This window comes from Castor canadensis, chromosome 19 (assembly GCF_047511655.1).
Source record: "Castor canadensis chromosome 19, mCasCan1.hap1v2, whole genome shotgun sequence".
In the NCBI taxonomy this organism is placed as follows: domain Eukaryota; kingdom Metazoa; phylum Chordata; class Mammalia; order Rodentia; family Castoridae; genus Castor; species Castor canadensis.
This window is the reverse complement of record NC_133404.1, coordinates 43,200,762-43,226,628: the sequence shown is the minus strand read 5'-3', so window position 1 is coordinate 43,226,628 and position 25,867 is coordinate 43,200,762. Positions and strand designations below refer to the sequence as shown.

At 42.1% G+C, this 25,867-nt stretch overlaps 1 protein-coding gene and 1 pseudogene across 1 annotated transcript in view; both read left to right on the top strand.

Moving 5' to 3' along the window:
- Homer2 (homer scaffold protein 2) overlaps positions 1-25,867 on the top strand; it is a 138,871-nt gene that overhangs the window by 5,018 nt on the left and 107,986 nt on the right. The window lies entirely within an intron of this gene.
- On the top strand, positions 6,939-8,588 carry LOC109693969 (large ribosomal subunit protein uL10 pseudogene; annotated as a pseudogene).

The following is a 25,867-nucleotide window of genomic DNA, read 5'->3' as shown; positions in this document are numbered from 1 at the left end:
GTTACTATATGATTTCTTGGTCCCTTTTTATTTATTTATTTTTTTGATGTTACTGGGGTTTGAACTCAGGGCCTCACACTTGCTAGGCAGGCGCTCTAACACTTGAACCACTCCACCAACCCTTTTACTTTTTACTTAGTTTTCATATAGGGGCTCACATCTTTGTCCGCACAGGCCTGGAGTGCAGTCCTATTTATGCCTCTTATGTAGCTGGGAAGACGGACATGTACCACCATACCCAGCTTTTGGGTTGAGAGGGGGTCTTGCTTTCTGTCACCCTCCTGATCTCCACCTCCCAAGTAGCTGGGTTGACAAGGCATGCTCCACCGTGATGCCCATCTTATTGGCTGAGATGGGGTCTGGCTAACCTTTTGCTTGAGCTGGCCTCAAACCGAAATCCTCCTAGTCCATACCCCCCTGGGATTACAGGCATGAGCCACCACGTGCAGCCCAATAATAGATGTCTTTTAAGAGCAAAGGAGAACTATATAATGTGGTATCAACTTACCTGTTGTACCACCATCTTGATAATAAGTGACTGTCAGATAACCAAACCTACCACTTGGCAATCCACAGAGGTCATTCAGATGCCTAAAATGATCATGAATCTGACATTCTGCGTACCACAGACAGGATACAGAAAAAACCCTGTGATTAAAGCCAGGGCTTCAGAGAACATATGCTTTCTTAGATATTTCAACTACATTTTAGCCACTTCAGAAGTGTTTTTAAGCCTGTAGCTATCCATAGATTCCAGAATAGTTTTGCTTTTTATATACTTCCCATTCGGCATAGTCTAATTGCAGTGTGGGTCGTTTATATATTAGACTTAGCCAGTTAGCTTTTCCATTTAATTTTGGGGAGTAGCATTGGGATTGGAAGTCAGGGCCTCACAGTTGCTAGGCAAGCGCTCTTACTGCTTGAGCCACTCCGTCAGCCCTTTTTTTGTGATATGTTTTTTTGAGATAGGGTTTTGCAAACTATTTGCCCCAGCTAGCTTCAAACCACCATCCTTCTGATCTCTGCCTCCTGAGTAGCTAGGATTACAGGTGTGAGCCACCAGTGCCAGCTCTCCATTTAATTCTTTAAAACAAACTAAGGAGTAATTTGAAAACTGCAAAAAGCTAGAAAAATCATGGCATCCTAAGACTAATTTATGAAAATTGTGACTAAACAGTTTTTTTCTTATATATGACATGACATTATACCTAAATGAAGTCTGCAATACAGTCATTGTAAAAATACCTATATTGATACTTGTGTGTATTAAAAAGAAAAACATTACAATCTTTGACTGGAACACATAAACAAAAAATCCTTTTTTTTGCTTAAATAACTAAGACATTTCTTTTTATGTTCATATCATAAGTCTTATTAGGTCAAGAGGTGGCAAATTTGTGTTTATTAAATGATTTCTGAAGCAAAAGAAAGTTATCAATGGCAACTTTTAAAGAAACATTTTTTTTGTTCCAAGAAACATCTTAAAGCCCAATGTAGAACTTTCTTTTCCTAGTCTTACAGTGTTTCTCATGGCAAAGTCCATATGTTCTGAAACTCTTGATATGTATTGGTGATTGGAAGAGCCAGAGTTATCAGTTGTTTACAACAGGAAGATCTGTGTGTACACACTCAAGAGGAGGAGTGTTTTAAATCCAGCAAGTGGAAGAGGACTGCAACCAGTTGCAAAAATAAGAATGTCTCCCAGTGTTGCAGATTTAACATCTTCAATAGTCTGTAAGGAACTTTTAGAAAACCACAAAGCTTCTATGTCAGATCATGTGTATTGCAAAAAGATCACTAAAGATTTTTACAGAGAGATTCTAGGCTATATCACAGAGGGTGTTACAAAATGCTTCTGGATAAGTGAATTTTTTGCAAAATACCAATAGTTTCAGACTCTAAACTTTTAAAGGGTACTTTGGACTCATAATTACAGGGAAGACTGTGTGTCTTTTACCAGCATATTTATCACTTAATGTTGTTATAATTCTTATATATCCAGTAAATTCTAGATAGTTATAGCATTCATTTATTACCAAGTTTAAGTCAGCTATATTTATTGAAGTATTTATGCTGGTTACAATACATCCTTTTATAATTTAAAAAGTCTGAAACAGCATCTAAAAATTGGTTGGGTATTTTCTGGTCCATAAATGAGAAAATTAAACATTATTTTAAAAAAGAAACCAGGTGAATGATCACCATAAACCCAAAACAATGGCAAGCATTTTGCCAGCTTCAGAGTAAAGATTCTTTTTCAGAGCTTGAGAGTTTGGAGGCAAGTTCTTTTTTTTTTTTTTTTTTTCATTTTTCTTTTATTATTCATATGTGCATACAAGGCTTGGTTTATTTCTCCCCCCTGCCCCCACCCCCTCCCTTACCACCCACTCCACCCCCTCCCGCTCCCCCCCTCAATACCCAGCAGAAACTATTTTGCCCTTATCTCTAATTTTGTTGTAGAGAGAGTATAAGCAATAATAGGAAGGAACAAGGGGTTTTGCTGGTTGAGATAAGGATAGCTATACAGGGCATTGACTCACATTGATTTCCTGTGCGTGGGTGTTACCTTCTAGGTTAATTCTTTTTGATCTAACCTTTTCTCTAGTTCCTGGTCCCCTTTTCCTATTGGCCTCAGTTGCTTTAAGGTATCTGCTTTAGTTTCTCTGCATTAAGGGCAACAAATGCTAGCTAGTTTTTTAGGTGTCTTACCTATCCTCACCCCTCCCTTGTGTGCTCTCGCTTTTATCATGTGCTCATAGTCCAATCCCCTTGTTGTGTTTGCCCTTGATCTAATGTCCACATATGAGGGAGAACATACGATTTTTGGTCTTTTGAGCCAGGCTAACCTCACTCAGAATGATGTTCTCCAATTCCATCCATTTACCAGCGAATGATAACATTTCGTTCTTCTTCATGGCTGCATAAAATTCCATTGTGTATAGATACCACATTTTCTTAATCCATTTGTCAGTGCTGGGGCATCTTGGCTGTTTCCATAACTTGGCTATTGTGAATGGAGGCAAGTTCTTTGATGAGGACCAACAGTGAGGAATTCTCAGAATACTGCTTTAAGAGACTTGGAAATTCTTTAAAACAAAACACACACACCAACAAAAGCCAGGTGCCAGTGGTGCATGTCTATAATCCTAGCTACTTGGAAGGCTGAGATCAGGAAGATGGTGATTCCAGACCAGCCCCAGCAAATAGTTTGTGAGACCGCCATCTCCAAAATAACCAGAGCGAGATGGACTGGAGGTGGCTCAAGTGGTACAGTGCCTGTTTTGCAAGTGCAAAGCCTTGAGCTCAAACCTCAGTCCCACCAAAACAAACAAAAAACAACTTGGAAATTCTTTGCTATAGGATGCTTTCTTCCTAAATTATTGCTTTCATTAACATAAGAAATTTCAATTGTTAGGGAAAGTTTAAAGTTTTTAATTCTGAATCCTTGTAAGGCACTATTCCAGATAGTGGCCTTATGTAAGCTTCTAGGTTTTTTGTTTGTTTGTTTTAATTTGGCATTGTATCAGTGCAGTTGGAATATCTCTTCTAGACTTGACACCTCGCCTCCGTACATCTTTACTCTGAGCTCAAGGTGACTGGGTAATTTAGACAAGGGCTCTTCCAACAAATAGTCAGTACTTGACACATTAGTAGGGTTAGGCAATGTTGGCTTTTTGGAGATATTTGTAGATAGTATCTCCATTGTGTTCCTATGGTCACACTGAGGAGCAGGTAAATGTGTTCCCCTAGAGCCCCGGCTGTGACAGCACTTCACTTCCTGTTTGCTATCAGGTGCATTAGTCTGGTCCTTCTCTGTAACTACATCTCTGGACCGCACAACACTTAGAGAGCTGCAGAAGCTCTTGATAAGCATTCATTCTCCTTTCCTTCCCAAGACTCATCTTTTTCAGTAATGTGGACTCCCATTTTCAACACCGCTTTCAGAAACATGTCCCTGTTGTCATACATTATATGTCTAAAGAAAAATTCTTGCATTTATTGCTTCAATCTGTAAATAGTTTCTGAGACCCAGCAATCTTACAGGAAGAATTTTGTAATATGCTGAGTAGGTGTATGAAATTCCAAGCAAATGGTGCGTGGTAAAGGGGCTCTATGGTTATCATCAAATGTAATTATTCAAACAGGTTGAGTTCTCCAACAAAGTGGCACAAACTTTCCAGTAAACGGGGAAATGCATTCTCCCTGGAGCCCCCATGGAAAATGACAGCTTCATTAACATTGATGTGCAACACATCTGATTGGAGCATCAGTTGTCCTGGAAGCACGGCATCTCAGTTTGCAGACTTTGTCTCCTTCCTGATGCCCTCTTTTAGAAAGCCAGGAACTTCTTTACCTCTCTGCCAACAGTAACGTACACAGGATCCCATTTCTCATTAGTGTCTTTTCTCCATATTTGTTAGGACAGTCATCATTTTTTTAACAGAAAACACAAGCAAGGTTCTGTGGGTCACCAGGTTTGTTTTCATCCATTCTGCAAGGCACACTGAGCAGAAGTTCCAGAGTGGTCGTGTCGCTTTTCATTTATGTTAAGTGACCTCCAGCCAACTTCAAGAAGCCCCATACAGTGATACGAAGGTTCAAACCCCCATCATTTCTTTTTCTTAGTTTTGAAAAAAATTGAAGTTTTCTTTTTTTAACATAGAACACTCCTATGGAAATATGCCAGGTTATTTCTACAGTTTTTCCTAGTAGTTGTAAACATTTTGCTTGACTTTAAAAGACCTGTTTTTGAATTGTGGTAAAATATGTATAACATAAAGTTAACTATTTTTAAATGTATAGTAGTACAGTGACATTAGTACTTGTTTTGCTACCATCACCACTATCTGTCTGCAGAACTTTCTTTTTGACGTTACTGGGGTATGAACTTGGGGCCTTGGGCTTGCTTGCTAGGCAGGCACCCTCCCACTTGGGCCACACCCCCAGTCCTTCTTACTTCAGCTCTTTTAGAGATAGGGTCTTGTGTTTATGCCCAAACCAGCCTGGACCATGATGCTCCTATTTAACACTCCTTGTGTAGTTGGGATGGCGGGTACTTGCCCCTGCACCCCGCTTTTTGCCCAAACTGGGCTTGAATTTTAGTCCTCCCAATCTCTATCCACTTCCTGAATAGGTAGGATTACAGGCACCAAACACAGCCCAGCTCCATAACTTTTCCTATCTTCCCAAATTGAAACTTTGTATTCTTTAAGCAAGAATTCCCTATTCGCTCTCCCCCTATCCCTCAGCAACCACCATTCTGCTTTCTATGAATTTGACTATGGTAGTACGTCAAATAAGTGAAGTCATGCATCTTTTTGTGGTTGGCTTATTTCACTTAATGTAATTTCTTCTAGTCATTCACATTGTAGCATGTCAGAATTTCCTTCCTTTCTAAGGGTGACTACTTTTCCATTGTAGACTTATACCATATTTTGTTTACCTATTCATCTATTTATGGACACTTGGGCTAATTCCATCCATTGGATATTATAAATTCTGTGAAGAGAAATGTATAAACATCTGTTCAAGTTCCTGCTTTCAATTCTTTTGGATATATACCTAAAATTGCTGGTAAATCTAGTATTAATTTTTGAGGATAGCAATCATGCCATTTTACATCCCCACCAGCTGGGCACATTTGCCATAACTTTAAGCATTGGTTTGACCCGATGATCTGGAGACAACAGACAAGAACAAGGTCCTGGGGAATCCTAGCATGAAAAGAGCCCTGCTTTCAGAGGCTGTAAGTGATCTTGAACAACGGCCAACTACTTTGTATGGTTTTCAATTAAAAAATTTTTTTTTCATGTACAAAGTGCTAGCATGATGTCATTCATTGGGTGAATTTCTTGGATTAGTTCACTTAGTCCAGCTTAATTAAGCCTGGCTTCTTCTCACACTGATGGACACACTGCCAGCACATGTTGAGGCCTTATTTCTGGATCAGACTGTGCTGATTTGAGCAGAGTGCAAAAGTGAGAACCCTGGCCATATTTTCACAAGTGGCTCCACTAGAGCTGCTGATGACCCATTTTGCTTTCAGAGATGCAATGAGGCAGAAGCAGACAATAAACACTTTAAAGATGAGAAAACTGAAGGTTAAGAGGTTATGTAATCTATCCAAGGGCACAGCCGGATTTGGATTGGGTCTGTGGTATTTCAAAAAACCTGTGTCCTCAATGAAACTCCTTCTCCTTCTCATTCCCTGTTCCCAAAATCTTAAGCCACATTAGACTACTTGTTTTTCCCTATACCTGCTGATAATGTGTCTTTATGTCCCCTTAGGGATAAGTCATCCTTTCCACCTAGAGTGTCCATTCTCCCATCTGCATGTGTTGACATCCTACTCACACTCAAAACTGCCTCAATCCATGAGGCTTCTCCTGACTGACCCCAAATAAAGCCAACCATTTGTTGCTCTCAACATTATGTTTGTGTTTCCTTATATCATGGTTCTTAGTTGCAAACATCAGAACCTAATCTAGGCAGTGTACCAGAAAGTGATTAATGACAAGATATGAGGCAACTCAGAATCTTAGGAGATGAGTGTCTTAGAGCGAGCAACATCACCCAAACCCCAGTCACACCTCAAGACCACACCAGCCCAAAATTCCACTCTACAGTTAGGGTAGAGCCCTAGAAGGCAGGAACTCTCCCTGCAAAGAAGTGAACTCCACAAATTACCTGTTTCTTCTTATTGCTCACCACTAAAAAACCCTCTCAAATGTATATGTCATAGGTACAACTCAAGTCATATGGCCAGTTCCTAGCTTAAGAGAAGGCTGAATGAGTGAGCTTCTAGTTTCCTCCTTGAAGAGTCAGGACTCTAAGGTCTCAAACTCTTAAAACAGTAAAAGGGTATTCCAAAGGTGCTGGGTGCCCTTCTCACCAGGCATCCTCATCAGAGTGATATCATCTATTAACACACTGCCATGATGCCCAGGGAAGACAGGGTGACCTGGAATCCAGCTGTTTCCTTAAGATCATTCAACTTTTGTACGATAATCCAAAATGCTTCGATGTAGGTTCTAAGAAGATGCAGCAGATTCACATATCCCTCTGAGAGAAGGCTGTGGAGCTAATGGATAAGAACACTATAATGTTAGTGGCCTTGGGAAATAGCCAGCTCTGGAAAAATGGTGCCTCATGTCTAGGACAATGTGCTCAAAGAGGACCTCACAGATCAGGGGCATGCGTCTGTCAAATACGGTGCCAGCTGCCACCCAAGCTGGTGCCCCTGCCCCATATGAAGTCACTGTGCCAACCCAGAACACTGGCCTGAGGAGACCTCCTCCTTCCAGACTTTAGTCATCACCACTACTAAAATTGCCAAGGCGTTGCTGAGATCTTGAGCGGTGTGCCAGCTGACAAAGCCTGGAGACAGAGTGGGAGCCAGTGAGAGGCACACCATTGAACACACTGAGCACTTCCCCTTCTCCTTTGGATTAGATCTGCAGCAGGTGTTGGACAACAGCAGCATCTACAACCCTGCAGTGCTTGTCCTCACAGAGGAACCCTCATTCTCACTTCTTAGATGGTGTCCACAACGATGCCATTGTTTGTCTACAGATTGGTTACTTACCAGTACCCTATTCTGTCATCAGTGGGTACAAGTGAGTCCTGGCTTTGTCTGTGGCAACCAAATACACCTGAAGAGACAGAATTTTAAAAGTCCTTTAAAGATCAAGGCTGTCTTGGGTAATTCAACTGCATTTGTGGCTGCTGTCCCCCACCCCATGGCTGTCACCACCACCACTTGGCAGCTCCAGCCTGGGTTGAAGCCAAGGAAGAATTGGAAGAGTGGGATTTGGTCTCTTGAACTAATCACAAAAAGGCAACCAACGAAGCCAGCTTTATTTGTAGAACAAGTAACTAAAGACTTCTCTTTAAAAAAAAAAAAAAAAAGGTTCTGGGCAGGCAGAGCACATGGCAGTTATGCGCTGCACTCTAGCTTACTTTGGCTCATACTTAAAGTTCATTGCATACATAACAATCAAAGAAAGAGCTTATCTGATTGGACACTTGTTTTTGACACTCAAGAAATGAAATGACTTCCAAGGTCATGAAACTGATCAGTAGCAGAACTGGAGCCATAGGAATTCTTTGTTGATTTAGCAAATATTTTTGAACGTTTGTTATTTGCTAGGCACTGTTCTCGACCTTGAGAGCATCAGTGAACCAAGCATAACAGCCCTGCCCTCATGGAGCTTACATCCTCATGGGAAGATAGAGTTTTTGACGTGTACGTTTGTGCTATGAAGAGCAGTCAGGGGGACAGAGGGTAATGGACTACTACTTTGGCCAGCATCATCGGGGAATTTGTGAGCATGATTTTCATGTCAGCCGGTTTCCTCAGAAGAAGTCCCTCACACTTTGCATTCCTATCAGGAGTCTCAACATCAGTCATCTTACCTAATTAAAGAAATCTCTTAACTTCTGAAACAAGTCAGATACATCTTGAGTTTGTAGTTCCTTAACAGTGTCTACTGGCAAAACTGAACTTCTGTGCCAATAGCTTGAGTGAGAATTACAGACTCTCAAGTTGTTCTTCTATTTGTGTGTGTGTGTGTGTGTGTGTGTGTGTGTGTGTGTGTGTGGTTTGAACTCAGGGCTTTGTGCTTGCTGTGCAAGTGCTCTACCACTTGAGCTATGCCTCAAACCCTTTTTGCTTTTAGTTTATTTTTCAGGTAGGGTCTCATGCTTTTTTGCCAAAGCTGGCCTCAAACCACAATCTTCCCATCTCTGCCTCTTGTGTAGCTGGAATTATAGGCATGTACCATCATGCCTTGTTTTATGTTCATATTGTGTTACTCAAACTACCTTCCTCTTTCCCTTTCTCCACAAACATTGAACATCCTCCACACAGCCAAGCACATGGATGAAACTATAAATTACTAAACAGAAATTTTAAATGACACCCTTATTTTTTTCTAATATGGGCAAAACTGGTCATCTTTCCCTGGCCTCATATTTTCATCAAAATAGGAATAAATATCCGTGCTGGCTCTCTACTATGTAAGGATATTGTGAGAACTATTGCATTCAAAAAGTACTTTAGGCTGAAGTAAAGAAAGATGCTACATGATGCTAATAATTTACAGTTATAAGTTGCATAAATGTTTCCATGAAGATATTTCAAGTTTTATGAGGCATTGGTTTAAATTCATATCTGTATTCTTGTGACTTTAATTGCATGGAGTTTTGGGTGTTTTTGTGGGTTGTTTTTTTGTTTTTGTTTTTGTTTTTCCTGATACTGAGCTTTAAACTTAGGACCTTGTTCTTGCCAGGCAGGTACTCTACCACTTGAGCCACAGTTCTAGCAACATGGAGTTGTTTTGATCCTAATCAAAATCAAATTAGGTTACAAAATCCTAACCCAGTTCACCTCAGGTGTTCTCCCACATAAGGAGTCATTTGAGAAGGGGTCTTTTTAAAGGACCCCTAAGAAGTAAACTAGTTGCAAGCTGGTTTGCCACCTGAGCACCACTATTCACTGTGGAAGCCAGGTGATATCATAGAATACATCATAGATGAAGGGAAGATAAAATCTTGGAGGTGGAAAAGCTATGAAGTGTTCTTAATGGGTTGGACCAAGGTGTTTCCCAATTCTTAAACGTGATTGTGTTTCCTCTCTGTCCCAGCATCCGGTGTGTATAAAGTGGTGCAGATGGCTAAGTGGAAGTGAATTGGTCTCAAGATGTGCAATATCTGCCTATTCTTCTGGTTTTTTTTGTTGTTGTTTGTTTCAGATACAGTCTTGCTATGTAGCCAAGGCTGGCCTCAAACTCACCAATCCTCCTGCCTTTGCCTCCCAAGGCTGGAATACAGTTTGTACCTGGGCTTCCTATTTCATTTGACAGGGCCCATCCAAGGCCAAAAGATGACTTGTCTTTAGTATCCTTCTTTCATTTGTTTTTGTGGTTGATTTCTTTATTGGTTAGTTCTTGTTACTTATTTCAGTGTCTTGGCCCTGTCCACCTCTTCATAAAACATGCATTTAAGAAGGACCTAGGAAATGTGCAGAGAGATCAGTAGACTTGGTCAGAACTTACTCTCATCACCCCTTCCCCCATACCACCATATTCTGTCTTCCACATAATTTTCCAGAATAATAACTGCTTGAATGTTAGAAGCAGTTCCTAAATACTCGTAAGTGCCAGGAGTAAATCAGGGTATTTTCTGAGGGTGAACTTACACTGTTTCCCCCATTTTCAGAGGCAAGTCTCTCAGGTCTCAATCCAAGGGTCTTGGTAAACTTACTGTTTTGGGGAACAGGTGGCTTTTCTGTCCTTGTGTAAAGCTGGCCTTGCCTAGTAATCTTTTAAAAGAAGACACAAAAAACCCCATCTTAAAACACATGTTCAAGAGATGCAAGCATCTTCGGTATGTGTGTATGGAGTGTGTGTAGGGAATAGAGACCCTGGCAAGAAGTCAGGAAATTTGAATTAAAGTCTTACTCCCTGTGGGTTAGCAGGCAAGTCACTAATGCTGGGCCTTAGTTTTTCTCATTTTGCTGTTGCTTGTTTTTAAGTGAAAGTGATAAAGTTTATTAGGAAAGGAATACACTTTCAATAGAGTGAAAGCAGGTCATCCCTAGAGAGAATGAACTAATTCATCTGTAATTTTTTTTGGTAGGACTGGGGTTTAAACTCATTTTGCATCTTCTTTTGCAGATAAAATTGAGGCTTCAGTATTATTTCCCTTGATATACCATCCCCACACCTAGTTTTACCTCATTCTGCCTCTTTTTCACCTTTTGTCAGCAGTCTTGCTGCTGCCTGTGTTTTTGATCAGTGCACCATCCCTTCTCTCACGTTATTCCTGTCATTGTTTCTTCCTTCTTGTCTGTTTTCAATTCTCCTTATTTGCTGCTCCCACTTCCAGACTTGCTCAAGTTTCTTCAGTCTCAAAACAAAACTGATACCATGCCCTTGATCTTGTGCTCTCCTCTAACTATCTCCTTTCCCCGAAGAAGGGAGTCTTCTGCAAACAATACTCCACACCTGCAGTTTATCCTGCTTCTACCTTTTCTGTTCACTGCAGTCAGGTGTCTGTTCTCAGACTCTCCACTGAAGCCACTCTGGCAAAGTTCACTAGGAAAGAGTTTACCCAGGCCAAATTCAACACTCCCATCTAGCTTCACTTTATTTCCTGTCTGTGCAGCATTTGACACTTTAATTGCCTTCCTTCTTAAAGCCTTTCTCCTCTGCCCTGGGCCAATGTTTCTTATTGTTCTGTATTGTGATATGACCCATTCTTTCATGTGCTAGTCAGGTGTGGCCACAAGGTGAGGCACAGGAAAGACTCTGAAAAACAAAGTTTATGATACAAGTGCTACTGACAGAAGGCATGGTACCCCACATATGACTGTTAACAGCATACAGTGTTTTCAGAAGACCTTGGTCCTTGCATTCCTGTGTGGAAGAATCCAAGCAGAACACATGGGTGTAAATGGGGTTTATTAAAAGTTAGGAAAGGAAATACAAAGGGAACATGGTGGGTGCAGGTGGAGGCTGCTGGCAGAGAGAGCATGCTTTTCTTTTTCAGGTGCTTTTAAAACCTACACTAACGCACAGGGAGGGCAAACCCAGGAGATTCCCATCCAATAATGAACAAGTGGGGAGGGGCATGGGTAGTTCCCAGCCAGGTGAGGGTGGTCTGGGCCAACCCCAGGCAACCTACATGAGCCCTAAACTTTTCCAACTTCCAGCCTTTCTCAGGACCATGTGGGAAAGACACAAGGATAGTCAGGAGGCAGAAGACAGGAGCAAGGGAAAAACAGTAGGCCACAGTGTTTACTGGGATTTCTGAGAAAAGGCAAGGGTGAATAGTTCCAGAGGGCGCTAAACTATAGCAGTGGAGCCTAGTGGTTTAGTGCTGGCCCAGGGGTGACTGAGACAGGAATATTGTGTGGGTTGCAGGGGCCAGGTAGATGGTTAGTGTGCACATTGAAGATTTGCTCCTGGCTTGTTCCCTTTATCTTTTAAGAATTGACTAGACCAGGGAAGGAGAAACTCTTGATCTCTCCCAAGTCACCAACGGTTTCTTGTTTATTTGTTTGCTTTTTTGTTTTTGTTTTGTGGTACTGGGGATTGAACCCAGGGCCTCGTGCATGTTAGGCAAACACTTGACCACTGAGCTACTTCACCAGCCCCAGAAAAGTATTTTTAAGACCTCAAAACATCATAATACAGACATACTTCTCTATTCTTACGTCCTTGGCCGACTCCTCACTCCTCTGTTGTCCCTTTAATGTAGGTGTCCCCACAACCCTGTCTGTACTCCTAGTATTACCTGTGTAATTGTCTCTGTGTCTCCATCTTCTATCTGTGTGCTCATGACTCAACAGTAGATATCTCCAGCCATCCATTACATCTGAGCTCAAGACTCATAAACACTCCTGATTACTGGAAATTTTTGTCTGGAGGTCCAATAGGTATCTACAGTATATGTCTAAATGTGCATTTCTCTTTCCTCTTATTTTTTTATTATCATGTTAGTGTTGTGCTGGGGGTACACTGTGACATTTACAAAAGTTCGTGCAATATATCATAGTTGAATTCACCCCCTCCATCATCCTCCTTTATCCTCCCTCTCCCCCCACCCCATTCCTGGAATAGTTTCAACAAGTCTCATTTTTCCATTTTCATACATGAGTACATAATATTTTCTCTACATTCACCCTCCTAAACTCCTTCCTTATAACCTTCCCCCATCCCACTGGTACCAGCCCTCAGACAGGACCTGTTTTACCTTTCTGTCCTTCATTTTTGAAAAAAGATATTTTTGTTTGTTTAAGATAGCTATATAGGGAGTTATACTGTGACATTTCCATGTATATGTGTATTATAACCCAAATTGGTTCATCAGCTTTATTTTTTTCCTTTCTTCCTTAGTCCCCTTTATCTTGCTTTTTGAACTTGTATATCTGCCACCATTTCCATTTCAAAGAATGTTCCCTCTCGTGCCATTACCCATGCTGAAAACCTAGCAGGTATCCTGTTTCTCACCCTCCCCAAGTCCTGTGTATTTCAGTTCCTGATCATCTCTTCTGTTGGTCCACTTCCCTTTCCTTTGCGTCACTCTCTTAGTTCTAGCACTCACCACCTCACATAGAACATGGCGATAGCCTCTAACTGGTCCCTGTATCAGCCTTGCTCTGCTCCAGACCCTCTTCCACATGCTAGTAAAGTGTTTTTATTTTGTTATTATAAAACACACAGAAAATAATTGATAATGCAGTAACTTCATGTATATCTGTCTACCAGCCAGCTCATGGTAGGTTCTTTCTGGAACACAAACTTGATTACATCTGTACCTTTATTCACCCTTTCTGTGATTTCTCCTTTTTTGTGTGTGCTGAAGGAAATCAAACTTAGGGCCTCACATTCTAGGCAAGAGATCTACCAATTGAGCTACATCCCCAGCTCCTTTCAGGGATACCCAGTTGGTTCTAGGATAGAGTTCACCGTCCTTGGTATAGAAGTCACAGCCATCCAGAGTAAGCCCTAGGGCTGAAGGCATAGCTTAGTGGTAGAGCATTTACCTAGTGTGCACAAGGCCCTCAAAAATTGATCCCCAGCACTGCAAAAACCAAGTTTAGTTCTGTCCTGTCTAGTCTCATCACCTGCCACCCCCTAATGAGCCAAATGCATGCACTCTCATCAAACTGTCAGATTCTGGAAGACTTCATGCTCTGTTGTATACACACCGTCCTTCTGATTGCAGTGCCCTTCCCACTCAGGTCTACCTGGTGAGCCTTAGCCTATTCTAACTTCAGGTGGCCTTGCATAATATACCCTCACTTGTCCCCACTTCCAGGGAGAGCTAATTATTTCTTCTTTTGTATCTTTCGCATATATAGTTACTCTTTTACTGCAGTGAAATGTCCATCCAGACACTCCTTGAGTGTAAGGCTGTGTCTTTCATGGCTTTAGCAATTACGGTCTGGCAACCTGAGCATAGTTGGTGCTCAGTAAATTTTTATTGATTTGGCCCCTGCCGCCTTCTCCAGGTTTACATTTCACTAACCTTTTCCCATTTCTTTTCCACTCAGTAGTCACCCAACCATGTATAAAGTCTCATCTCACCTCCTTTGCATAACGTATCTGTTCTCTGGACACCCATTTATCAGAACGGCATCCACATTACTTTATCAAATGTGTTTAATATCCATCTTCTCTGCTAGAGGATAAGTTCTAGGAGCCCTGGGTCCAGGTGTGACGAATGTCTGTGCAACTGTAGCACCTAGTGCTAGTGCTGACACACGTGAAGCAGTTGAACAACGTTTGTGAGTGTATGAATTACGGGCTGAGCCTTGCTGATTTCTAAGGTTGCCTTCAACTCCAAAACTGTATTGTTTGAGATTCCAAAACTTGTGACATAATCCAGAAGTTCTCTCTGACCAGATGGCCATAACAGTTGAGGCACCAATTCAAACAGTTGGCAAATACAGAGGTAAACATTTAAGAAACTGAGTCAAAATGGAGGAGAATCCTCTAAAGGGATTGGGAACATAAGCAAAGCTATGATCCAGTAGTCATAGGCACCCCTTTGCACCCACTAGTAGGCTCCATATGTCCTCTCTGATAACATATGCCATGAGAGCTTTTTTTTTTCTTTTTGGTGGGACTGAGGTTTGAACTCAGAGCTTCTTGTTACAACGCAGGTGCTCTACTGCTTGAGCCACACCTCCAATCCAACCATGAGAGCTTTTAGGAAGGTGCTTAGCAACCTCGCTATGACTAAGCCGCACTGGCTAGGAGTGAGCTGCAAGCACATTATTTCTCTGCAGCAGAATGACTTGTTTCCTTTAGCATGTCACTTTAATTTGCTCATTTCCATAAGCTAAATACAAAGCTGGGCTATTTATTTAATATTTTATTTCTGTTCAGGATGGAACTCTGAGAAAAAGCCTCCCCACGCTAAAGATTCATAAGATTTGTGGTCTTACCTACTTTTACTCCACAGACATTTGTTGACATCCATTATATCTCTAGACTTAGTGTCAGGGGAGTTGGGAAAATTCAAAAAATGTGGAACACAAAAGTTAAGATCTAACAAAGAGTCAACTAGAAAATAGTTATGATGTAATACATGCATTATTATAAAATAGTGCATGACAACATAATGGGGTGCAGGAAAGGTAATTCTAACTGGATATGTAAGTAGAGAGGGACTTTATCTATCTGTCTATCTATCTATCTATCTATCTATCTATCTAAGGATTGCCAAAAGTGAGATGTTGCAGAGGATGAAGATTGACCTTTCCTTTGAATATGGAAAAAGGCTCCAAATGCTACCACATATCCCAGCAGGCCAATTAACAGAGCTCTTGACTAGTCCTTTCCCAAGTTCCCTTGGGCCTAACCCTAACCATAACCCTGTGGATATCATCCCTGACATATTGGGAATATGAGCAGTGATCCAGACTCACTAGAGAAATCCACATCTCCTCAGCTTTCAGTGTACTCCAATTGCACTTGTTGACTGCTGACTCTGTTTTCCCCTAGCAAGTAGGAGCCTGCCCCCTCACAAGGTTTTTGCTCCATGGAGATCTTCAGCATTTTATGTGGCAAGGGCATTGGCTTTAGATGCAGACAACCTGAGTGACTTTGACCAAGATACTTTTCTCAGGCTCAGTTTCCTGATTTCTGAAACAAGATGCCTGTTTATACAGTCTAGTCTATAAGCATTAACAAAATGTTAGTTCCTTACTGTTTTCCACAGCAAAATAAAACACTCTGATTTGGCTGATTTGAATAGACAGAGCTTCCTAGGCAAACATTTTGCCATAGTCCTATGAAAATGTAATGCCAAAATCTGAACATTACTACCACTGCCCCTGGGCATTTACTGCCTGCCAGGCACCAGGCAAAGCTTTGTATGTATATTATCTCCTTTTTTCTAACAACAAACCACCTACCTAGGCTTAGAAATGACAGGCACCTTGTCCAAAGCCTGTGCCATGCCCATAGAATGACTAAGGAACCTGCAGAACAACACTTTTGAGCTGTAGTTAGGAGAAATAGGAGCTGTGCAGGTTAATACAGATTGCTCTGAGAAGAGCTTATGAAACAGGTGTTCTAGGGCGTTGATTGGAGCAGGATCCATTTGCTTTCATACTACACACTACTTGAGCCAGAACTTGGAGTCTGTCAGGGTTCAAGTGACAACCTAGACTCAGTTCATGGTGATTTTTACTTTAGTGTATTCCTGAAAAGAGAGAAAAGCAGGGCAAAGGACATGAGACCCGCCTGTGTCTTTTGTACTCCATGGAGATGTCCCCAAGTCTTAGCTCATCTTGAAAGTTCACCAAGAGTAGAAAGTCCACCCGATCCGAAAATATACAGAGCTGTGGGTTCACTGCTTTCTGCCCAAAACCAAATTGTACCTCCATGTAAAGTAATCATTCTCCTCAGGAGACCATCTCACTTGGGACTAAAATCCACATCCTGCTGTCCCAGCACCAGAGGCAATCTCCATTTCCCTGCTCCTTGACTATAGGGCCTAGGAATTTTCTATGTATGTACACTTGGATGCCTTCTGAGGGCAGACTGGCCATGGCCTCCTGAGACACAGGCATAAAATTGCACTGTATTGTAAACATGAAGAATGAACTTTATATTCTTAGCTAGAGGGCCACCCCATTCTCAGGTAGAGGTGCAGGAGTTTTTAGATGATCAGGGCCAAAATTCTGACCACAAAAGAAGCTCTTGAGAGAGATAGAAAGCAGACCCATGATTGCCTGGGGTGAAGGGTAGGAGAGAGATTGACTACAAATGAGTATGAAGAATTCTTTTTTTGGTGATAGAAATATTCTCAAACTGATGGTGGTGATAGTTGCACAACTCCATAAATTTACCAAGAATCATGAACCTTCTTACACTGGCATGTACATTATGCCTAAGAGAGAGAAAGAGGAAGGAAATACAGTGTGTAGGGGGAAGGAGCTCTGGATCAAGCTCTAATATGTGAGCTTGGAGCACTTGGGTGAAAACACAGGGTAGTGGTCACAGGGCACAGAAGAGAATATTTTGACTTCAAGGGCAGGAATTAATTAAAATCTTAGTGTCCAGACATCTAACTTTGAGTAGTCTGCTTCCTGGTATACTTCTTAGAAAGACTGTGGGCATGGTATCAACAGTGGCTGTGGCAGAAAGAACTGGTTTCCTCTCCACTCCATATCAGTGTTCTCCTTCCAGGAGATAGAGTTTTGAGGCACTGGTCCAGACCTGGACTGATTCTATAGAGTCAGAGTTTAACAGCAAAAGTAGCAGTTTCTGCTTCCAGGAATCCTCTAAAATCTATTTGAACTTTTAAATAACTCCACAGTAAAAGTTGTGTTTAAAGTGCAACAGCAGAGGAAAGCTGACTAGCTACCCAGGCTAGGAGCCCTCAGTGCTAGAGTTACTAAAATTTATTAGAAAGTGACGTTAAAATAAAAATAAAATGGTAATAAAATGGTACCATTCATAGCTCTGCTTCCCCAACAGCTCAGCACACACTCTGTCTCTCTCTTTCTGTCATACACACACACACACCTGGTTCAGAATCCTTTTTTTTTTTTTTTTTGGTGGTAGAGTTCCTGCTTCGTGTTTGCAAAGCAGGCACTCTACCACTTGAGTCATGCCTTCAGTCCATTTTGCTCTGTTTTTTTTTAAATTTATTTTATTCTATTTTATCCTTTGGTGGTACTAGGGTTTGAACTCAGGGCCTCACACTTGCTAGGCAGACTCTCTACCACTTGAGCCACTCCACCAGTCCTTGCTCTGGTTTTTTGGAGAATGGGTCTTGCAAACTGTTTGCCCAGTTGGCTTCAAACTGCAATCCTCCCAATCTAAGTATACCAAGTAGCTAGGATTACAGGTATGAGCCACCAGCACCCAGCTTTGGTTCAGAATTCTTGAGAGAGAAAGGACAGAAATCACTGGTGTGTTTGAAATAAGAACCATGCCTTAGAGCCTGGTAAGAGGTTAGGATTGCAAGAAGGAGCACATGAGCTCACTCTCCTTTCTCCAAAATGATTTGAACTATCTTGCACCTGTGGCAAGCACCCAAGCAGGGTCCACAAAGCCAGGATTGCTGATTATCAAGAATTGACTTACGTTAACCGAGCTTATGATATTCTCAGTAAGCCAGACGACCAGTCTATTTATTTTAAATGAGAGATATACCTTCCCTCTGAATGGCATACTTCTCAATGATCCAGGGTCCTCCTTTACTCCTATTGGGTATCCAAGCACTACTGGAAGCCATAGACTCTGTCCTTCCTCCTCCAAATCCCCAGCATGAGCTCTGGAGCACAGTTGTTGTTTAATAAATATGTGCCAAACAGAATTGAATTTTGCCAGGGATAAGACTTGTTTATCTTTGCCATTTTTGAACAGCAGAAGCCTGGCCACATCTTAGCTTGGTTCATGGCTGTTTCTGGGCACCAGCTCTATGCCAAGCCACCTGGCAGGACTGGAGAAGAGGCGGCTTGTGTGGATTTCTTCCTTCACACAGCTGACTTCATTCTAAAGGAGATTCAGCTCAGGACATGCCTACTAAGATGACACTCTAGTTCATTTGTGTGTTCTCTTTTGCTATAAGGGGTTGCACTATGCCTAGAGAATAATCGCATACACAACTATGGACTGTCCACCACCGGCCCCTGAAATAGATTCTCCACTAAAAAGAACTGAGTTGTATGGCAGACAAGGATTAGAATGGAGATAAAAAAGCAGTCTGAGTCAGTAGAGTCCAATTTAGTCCTGAAGGTAGTGTGAGACACACTACTGGGTCCATTTTCAGTGAACATTACAGTGTTTGGAAAGGAAGTGTCCTGTCTATTTGTCAGAGCCCTAGTGACAAGGTTGCTGGTGAAAAGAGACCTCTTCTTAGGGAAGACCCAAAACATGGGTCTTCCCTTGGGCCCTCTCAAATCATCTGCTGACTTAATTACCCCCAAATTTCCTCTATCCGCTCCTGACAGCTCTGCCTTCCCCTGCCTGGAGTTTGCGGTCTGAAGTGGAGGAGGCCTTGCCATGACACTGCTGTCCCTGAGGTCCAGGTGCCCAAGGCTCTGCCGTTGGCCTCTTCTCATTCTGCACGTCCTGCACGTGAAAGGTGCCTATTCCTGTAGCTTCAATTACTGCTGAATGTTGAGTCTTGACCCCTCAGTCACAGTGCTCAGGTATCACTGTATTCCACTCCACAGGCCTCTCCCACCCTTTTGTCCTGCCCTGTGTTCAATCCGACATTCATTGCATGCACTTGGCAGGTGTCCTCTGTAGGTGTTAGGACACAAACGTTCTACTCTATTAGGCAAATGTCTCTTGACTTAATTTGCAGGGCTTTTATTTTTTATTTTTACTGTCCAGTGATTGTTGTAATCCCTCAAATCTTAACTGTCAGGTATTCTCTCTCTCTGTCTCTCTCTCTCTCGCTCTCTTCACTTGCAAAGCAGGTGTGGTGCTCTACTGCTTGAGCCACACCTCCAGTCCATTTTGCTCTGGTTATTTTGGAGATGGGGGGGTCTCACATACTATTTGCCTGGGCTGGCCTCAAACTGCAATCCTCCTGATCTCAGCCTCCCAAATAGCTAGGATTACAGGCCTGACCACTAATGCCCAGCTTTTTCTATTCTTGTATCCTCCCTATCCTATCCAGTACTGTGGTGGCAATGCCATATCATTTTCAAATGTGCACATCTGGCTTCATGACTCACCTGTCTCCTTCATTGTACGCTCTCAGGTGTCTCTTTTGTTCCTTAAAAGTAAGTATTTCTTGTAGCTTCATTCCTGGATCTCTAAAATGCAAACATGAATGAGGAATCACTTAGAAAGTTATGCTATATCAGTGCAGTACAGTTGTAAGCAGCTATTTAAGATGCTTACTAACAACTATGGATGAATTCCCTATTTCTCTGTGTACTTTTTAAATTTCCAGTGAAATCCCTGCCTTTTCTGATCTGGACAAAAATAAAAGAGGAAACAAATGATGCTACCATGTGTGTCTTAGAGGGCCAGGTGGAGGGGAGCAGTGACTGTGGCCACCTTTGCCAGCAATGTCTTAGGTCTCCCTCCCCCCACACTTGTTTTTTAACTTTTAGGAGCTAGGGGTCAAAGGCAAGGCCCACCACATGCTCAGCATGCACTCTGCCACTGAGCTGCACCGCCAACACCTCAAACACTTCATTTTAGGTATCTTTTCCCCTTTTGGATAGCTGGCTATCGAGGTAGCTGAGATTAATCGGCCTCAAAGCTGAAGCTTCCAGTTCATTGGTCCACGTTTGTCACAAGAAAGTAGTTTTTATGTGCTGAACCGCCTGGGAAAGGACCATATTGTATCCATTTGTGTAGCTCCAACCTACCGAACACAGTGGGTGAAGCATAGGCTGAAGCGATGGAATACTATACAGTTATAAAAAGAAGTAGTTCTTTCGTCGTTATAGACCAGTCTTCAAGATATGTTAACTGGAAACATACACAACAGTGTGCAAAATAGTAGCATTTGTGTAAAGAAGGGGAAAACAATTTTTTTAACCTTTTTTAAATTCTTTTATTCACATGTGCATACATTGTTTGGGTCATTTCTCCCCCCTGCCCCCCTCCTCCACCCTTTCCCTCCTTCCCCCCCTCACTTCCAGGCAGGTCCTGTTCTGCCTTTATCACTAATTTTGTTGGAGAAAAGACACAAGCATAATAAGGAAGACAAAGTGTTTTTGCTAGTTGAGCTAAGGACAGCTATACAGAGAGATTCCTAGCATTGCTTTCGTGTACACGTGTTATGACCCACGTTGATTCATCTCTAGCTGATCTTTACACTGGTTCCTGATCCCCTTCTCATGATAACCTCTGTCGCTTTAGGGTTTCTGTATTAGCTCCTCTGGAGTGGGGGCATCAAATGCTTTCATGTTTAGGGTTTTCTGCCTATTTCTATAAGAACACATAAGAAAGCAGTTATTTAAGAAAGGGCATTGTGTGGTTGAGGGTGGGAAGGAAACTGTTCACCGCATACTGTCTGGTGCCTTTTGCATTTCAAACCCTGTGATTGTTTTAGTGATAACGTGAATAAAATTTAAATTAAAAAATATATGTTGAGGCTGGGGATGTGGCTCTGTGGTATGTTTTTAGCATACGCCAGGCCCTGGTTCCATCCCGGTTAATTCACACATCCGGCTAAGAAATACAGGTTGGATTGATTTGAAGTATCCAAAATAGGCAAATCTATAGACACAGAAAGCAGATTGCTGGTGGCCCAGGGTAGGAGGAGGAGGAGAGAATGGAGTGGCTTCTTTCTGAGGGGTAGGGCCCCGTTTGAGGTGATAAAATGTAGTGGAACTGTATCCATTGGGATGTGCTGACAGCCACTGAGCACAACTTTAAAGTGGTGAGTTTTATGTTGTGTGAGTTTTACCATAATTATATATATATGTATATATTTGACGAAAAGCCTATTTACAAATTTACATTCGATGACCCATCTATAGAACAAGATGTCTCTGCTTCATGGTGTGTTAATGGAAAATTCCCAGCATATCAAAAGTAGGGGAGAATAGTGAGCCACCACTCTTACCTACAATCCAGCTTTAACAGCTCGAAACTCCCTGCCACTCCAACTTCATTTCTTCCTTAATGTACTTCTGAGCAGGTTGTAAATATTTCACTACCTTTCTCTAAAAGCTGACTCCTTATAAACTTATTTCCAATGTATTATAATTCCTAAAAAGTAAGTTATTCCTTAATACTATCAAAGAACGGTGTTCAGATTTACCAGATTGTCTTGCAAATGTTCTTCTTAGACTCATCACTTTATGGTTTTAAAGAAGCTGAGCTACTTTCGGTGGAACTGATCTGGTAAGTTCATTCTCAGCCCTTGTGCGACCATGAGGAAGTGAAATGACTCTGAGGATGACTGCAGGAGATGCCTCTCTAGCATTTCTAAGGAACTCTTGCCAGTGGATGAAAGTCATGAAAGGTCAGCGAGACCACTGAAATTCTAGTGAGAGCCCGTGGTTGCTCAGGCCTATAATCCTAGAGATGGGAGAAATAAGCACAGGAGACCCATCTCAACAGAAAAATCTAGGAGCTGTCACAAGCCTGTCATCCCAGCTACTGTGGGAAGCGTAAAATAGTAGAATTGAAGTCCAGGTCGGCTTGAGCAAAAAGTGAGATTCCATCTCCAAATAACCAGAGCAAAAAGGGCTCAAGTGGTAGAACACCTGCCTAGCAAGCATGAAGTCTGAGTTCACATCCCAGTACTGCCAAAACCAAATGAGAGGTTCCATTTCATCCCTGGGAGTTCACAAGAATGACCTCTGCACTCCTCCTCTTGGTTATTGGTATTTTACTACTTCCCCACCTTTGTTTAATACAGTGCTGGACAACCCTTCTTTTCCTGCTGGAGACTTCTTATTTATTTACTTTTTTGGTGGGACTGGCATTTGAACTCAGGGCTTCACACTTGTTTTTTTTTTTTTCTTTTATTATTCATATGTGCATACAAGGCTTGGGTCATTTCTCCCCCCTGCCCCCAGGGCTTCACACTTGTAAAGCAAGCACTTTACCTCATGAGCTATACCTCCAGTTCCTTTTGCTCTGGTTATTTTGGAGATGGGGTGTCATTTACTATTTGCTTGGGCTGGCCTCCAACTGAGATCCTCCCAATCTCAGCCTCCTAAGTAGCTAGGATTACAGTCGTGAGCCATCGGCACCTGCTCTGGAAACTTCTCATTAAAAGTCACTATTGCACGTTGTCCAGACTAGTATCTTAGATTGTCACCCTTCTAAGATAGTTAGGGAACAAATGCATAGGCATCACAGTTTACAGTTAATACTATCTGAAAGATTGAACCCAAGGCCCCGTAGGCACTCTACCACTGAGCTTCATCCCAGCCTGGCAAGATTTATTTTCCTCTTTGTCTACATTTTAGCATGCTTTCTCCATCCTGGGCCTGTCATTCTAGACTGTTTCTCCATATTGCCTCCCACACACTCTGAGCTTGATAGGGCTCTCTTCTTTTTTTTTTTTTTTTGCTGTACTGGGACTTGAACTCAGGGCCTAAACCTTGAACCATCCACCAGCCCTTTTTTTCTGTTAAGTGTTTTTGAGATAGGGTCTCCTGAACTATTTGCCCGGATTGGCTTTGAACCTCAATCCTCCAGATCTCTGCCTCCTGAGTAGCTAGGATTATAGGCGTGAGCCACGGCACCCGTCTCAGTTTATTCTAATCTTCTGTTTGCCTTCAATGCTACTGTACTGCCAAGGTCAAGTCCACTGTGCCCCTACCGTGACTGCTAGTGGATCTGCTGGAAAATCAAGTCCAGACATGGGATAGACTCACATACCTTCTGGAGATAGGGCCTCTACTGCTCAGTGTGTGCCTGCCTGCATGTAACCTTCACCACAACCTTTGAGGGGAGGTACCAGCACTGTCCATCTAACAGATGGACAATCTGAGGCCCAGGGAAGGTAGATAATGTGTCTGTGGATAATAAGTAGAGAGCCCAGATAAAAATCCAGATAGCCTGCTTGCTTTACCACTGTACTCTACCACTTAGCCCTGAGAAGTGTGCTTTGTGGTTAGAGAGGACAGTTGCCAAGAGAAGATATTTATTCACCTGAGATCAAGCAAAGTACAACTGGGTATTTCTTATAAGCCAAGTTGGCTCTGAACAATACTATTGTTTATTTCAGCATTCCCTGAAATGTGTTCTCTGGAAAATGACATAAGATTTCATTGCTCGTAATCTCACCTAGTTGAGAAAACATAGTACATTGTATTCAGTTCTTGGAGTTTCTTACATCTACATTGCCATATCGAAGTAGTAAAGAAACCTATTTCAATTTTTTGGCTTCCTGTTTCCCAAAAGTATGGAGCCTGGAACCTTTGCTTATTGTGTAACACTTATCGACCTCCTGTGGAAACACTGCTTCATGTAAACTCTCCAGAGTGAGTATAAATGGGCTACTTGAAAAATTATGTTCTTAGCAAAACCACACCTTCATGGCTTCAAATGGTATCCAACAGCCTGTTTGCCTATTCTGACATATTGTACTCTGGAGTGGTTATGAGAAGGAGGTGGTCATCTGTCTTAGGGTTGTGCTGGATGTAGGCATGGGGCCCCTGAGCAGTGTGACATTATCAAGTCTCCCAGGCTCCATTCAGCTGCCTTGTATCAGAGGGGCTGTAAGGTGAAAGTTAAACTCTGATTATTTATTATGTTTGGCATCCAGCGTCTCCCGCTGTAAACATTGACCTCAGATTTGGTAGATATAAGCTTTCCAAGTTATTTCCATAAAGTGATCCAGCTGGATCCAAAGGTAGACTGTGATGTCACTGGCAAGCTGCAGTCATTCTCTAATGAATACCTGGCCAATGAGTACATAGCTCTTTTGTTCTAAATTCGGATGACATCTCATTGTCATCCCTCCACTGTAGGGAGCCAGCCAGGGGATGGGGCTGCCAGAATGTGGGATCATCCAAGGCCTTCAGCAGTAGAGGCAGAAATAAGAGGCAGTAGTGTAGGGACCCTGCATAGAGGATTTTGGAGAAGAAAGGGCCAGATGTGCAGAAGCAGAAGGTCCACAGGAGACTTGGTCCTGCCAGGGTTTGTAAAAACAGCACAGTGGTCTGAGCAGCTCCTGGGAAAAGGTGGTAAGGCTGACTGGGAGCCTTTACCTTATAGCCCCTCCTTGCTAATGGAACATGCCAGTTCATTCTTTCCTGAATTTGTCTTTCATAAGATTCCAGGCACTTATAAGATATGCAGTTTCTTATACCCTACTCCTGAATCAGGATTCAATGTGTTTAATAACACGATTCAAATGGTGAGGTAAATTGTTCAAAGGATCTTACTAGTTATGGGCTCAGTTCATTCCATCTAGTGATTTTGTGCCCAATAAGTTCTATAGCCTATCTTGGGATGCCACAGGGTCTTGTGATAATGTAAAAAAAAATGACAAGGACCTCATTTTTGTCTTCTTTGGGGTGTTAGCCTCTCCTGCCAAGGTCAGGGCATAACCTGATGTTGGCCCTAGCTAGAATAAGTTTATAAATGTTTTCTCCCTTTTCTATAGGTCAGCCTTTCTATTCCTGTTTTATTTTTTATTAACATTTCTATTAGTATATGTATTTTTTTTTTTGTGGCACTGGGGTTTGAACTCAGGGCCTCATGCTTGCTGAGCAGGTGCTCTACTACTTGAGCCACTCCACCAGCCCATTAGTGTGTATTAGTTGTACAAAGTACGAAGGGGTTTCACCGTGCTCGTTCCACACATGCATTTAATGTACTTCATATTTGCTCCCTCTATCACTGTTTTCTTATTCTTATCCCCCCTTTTTAACAATTGTAATGGGTTTCATTATTCCATTTTCATACATGAATTCTTGTTTTAGACTAATCTTAGAAGAGAGAGTTTGGTGAGCTAATATTAGTAGCATTTTGGTGCCTTTTATTTAAAATCTCTTAATCTGCTCTAAATAGCCAGTGGTTGTTTTGTTTTGAGATGGGGTCTTGCTTTGTTGCCAGGTTGGTCTCAAACTCCTGGGCTCAGTGGTCCTCTTGCCTAAATCTCCTGAGTAGGTAGGACTGTGCCCTATGTTACCCAACACGATGAGACATTGCTGAGGTTTGGATATAGTTTGATTGTGTACCCCAAGTGTTTACATGCTGAAAGCTTGGTTCCCAGTATGATAATGCTAGAGGTAGTGGAGCTTTAAGAGTTGGGGCCTGGTGGAAGATAATTAGGTCATGGTGGCCCTATCTCAGAAGGGATTAATACTGGTCTTACAGAGTGAGTTGGTTCTGAGAGTAGGTTGTTAGGCCCATCACATAGTATGTATGTGTGAGAGAGACAGAAAGAAAGAGCACAGCAA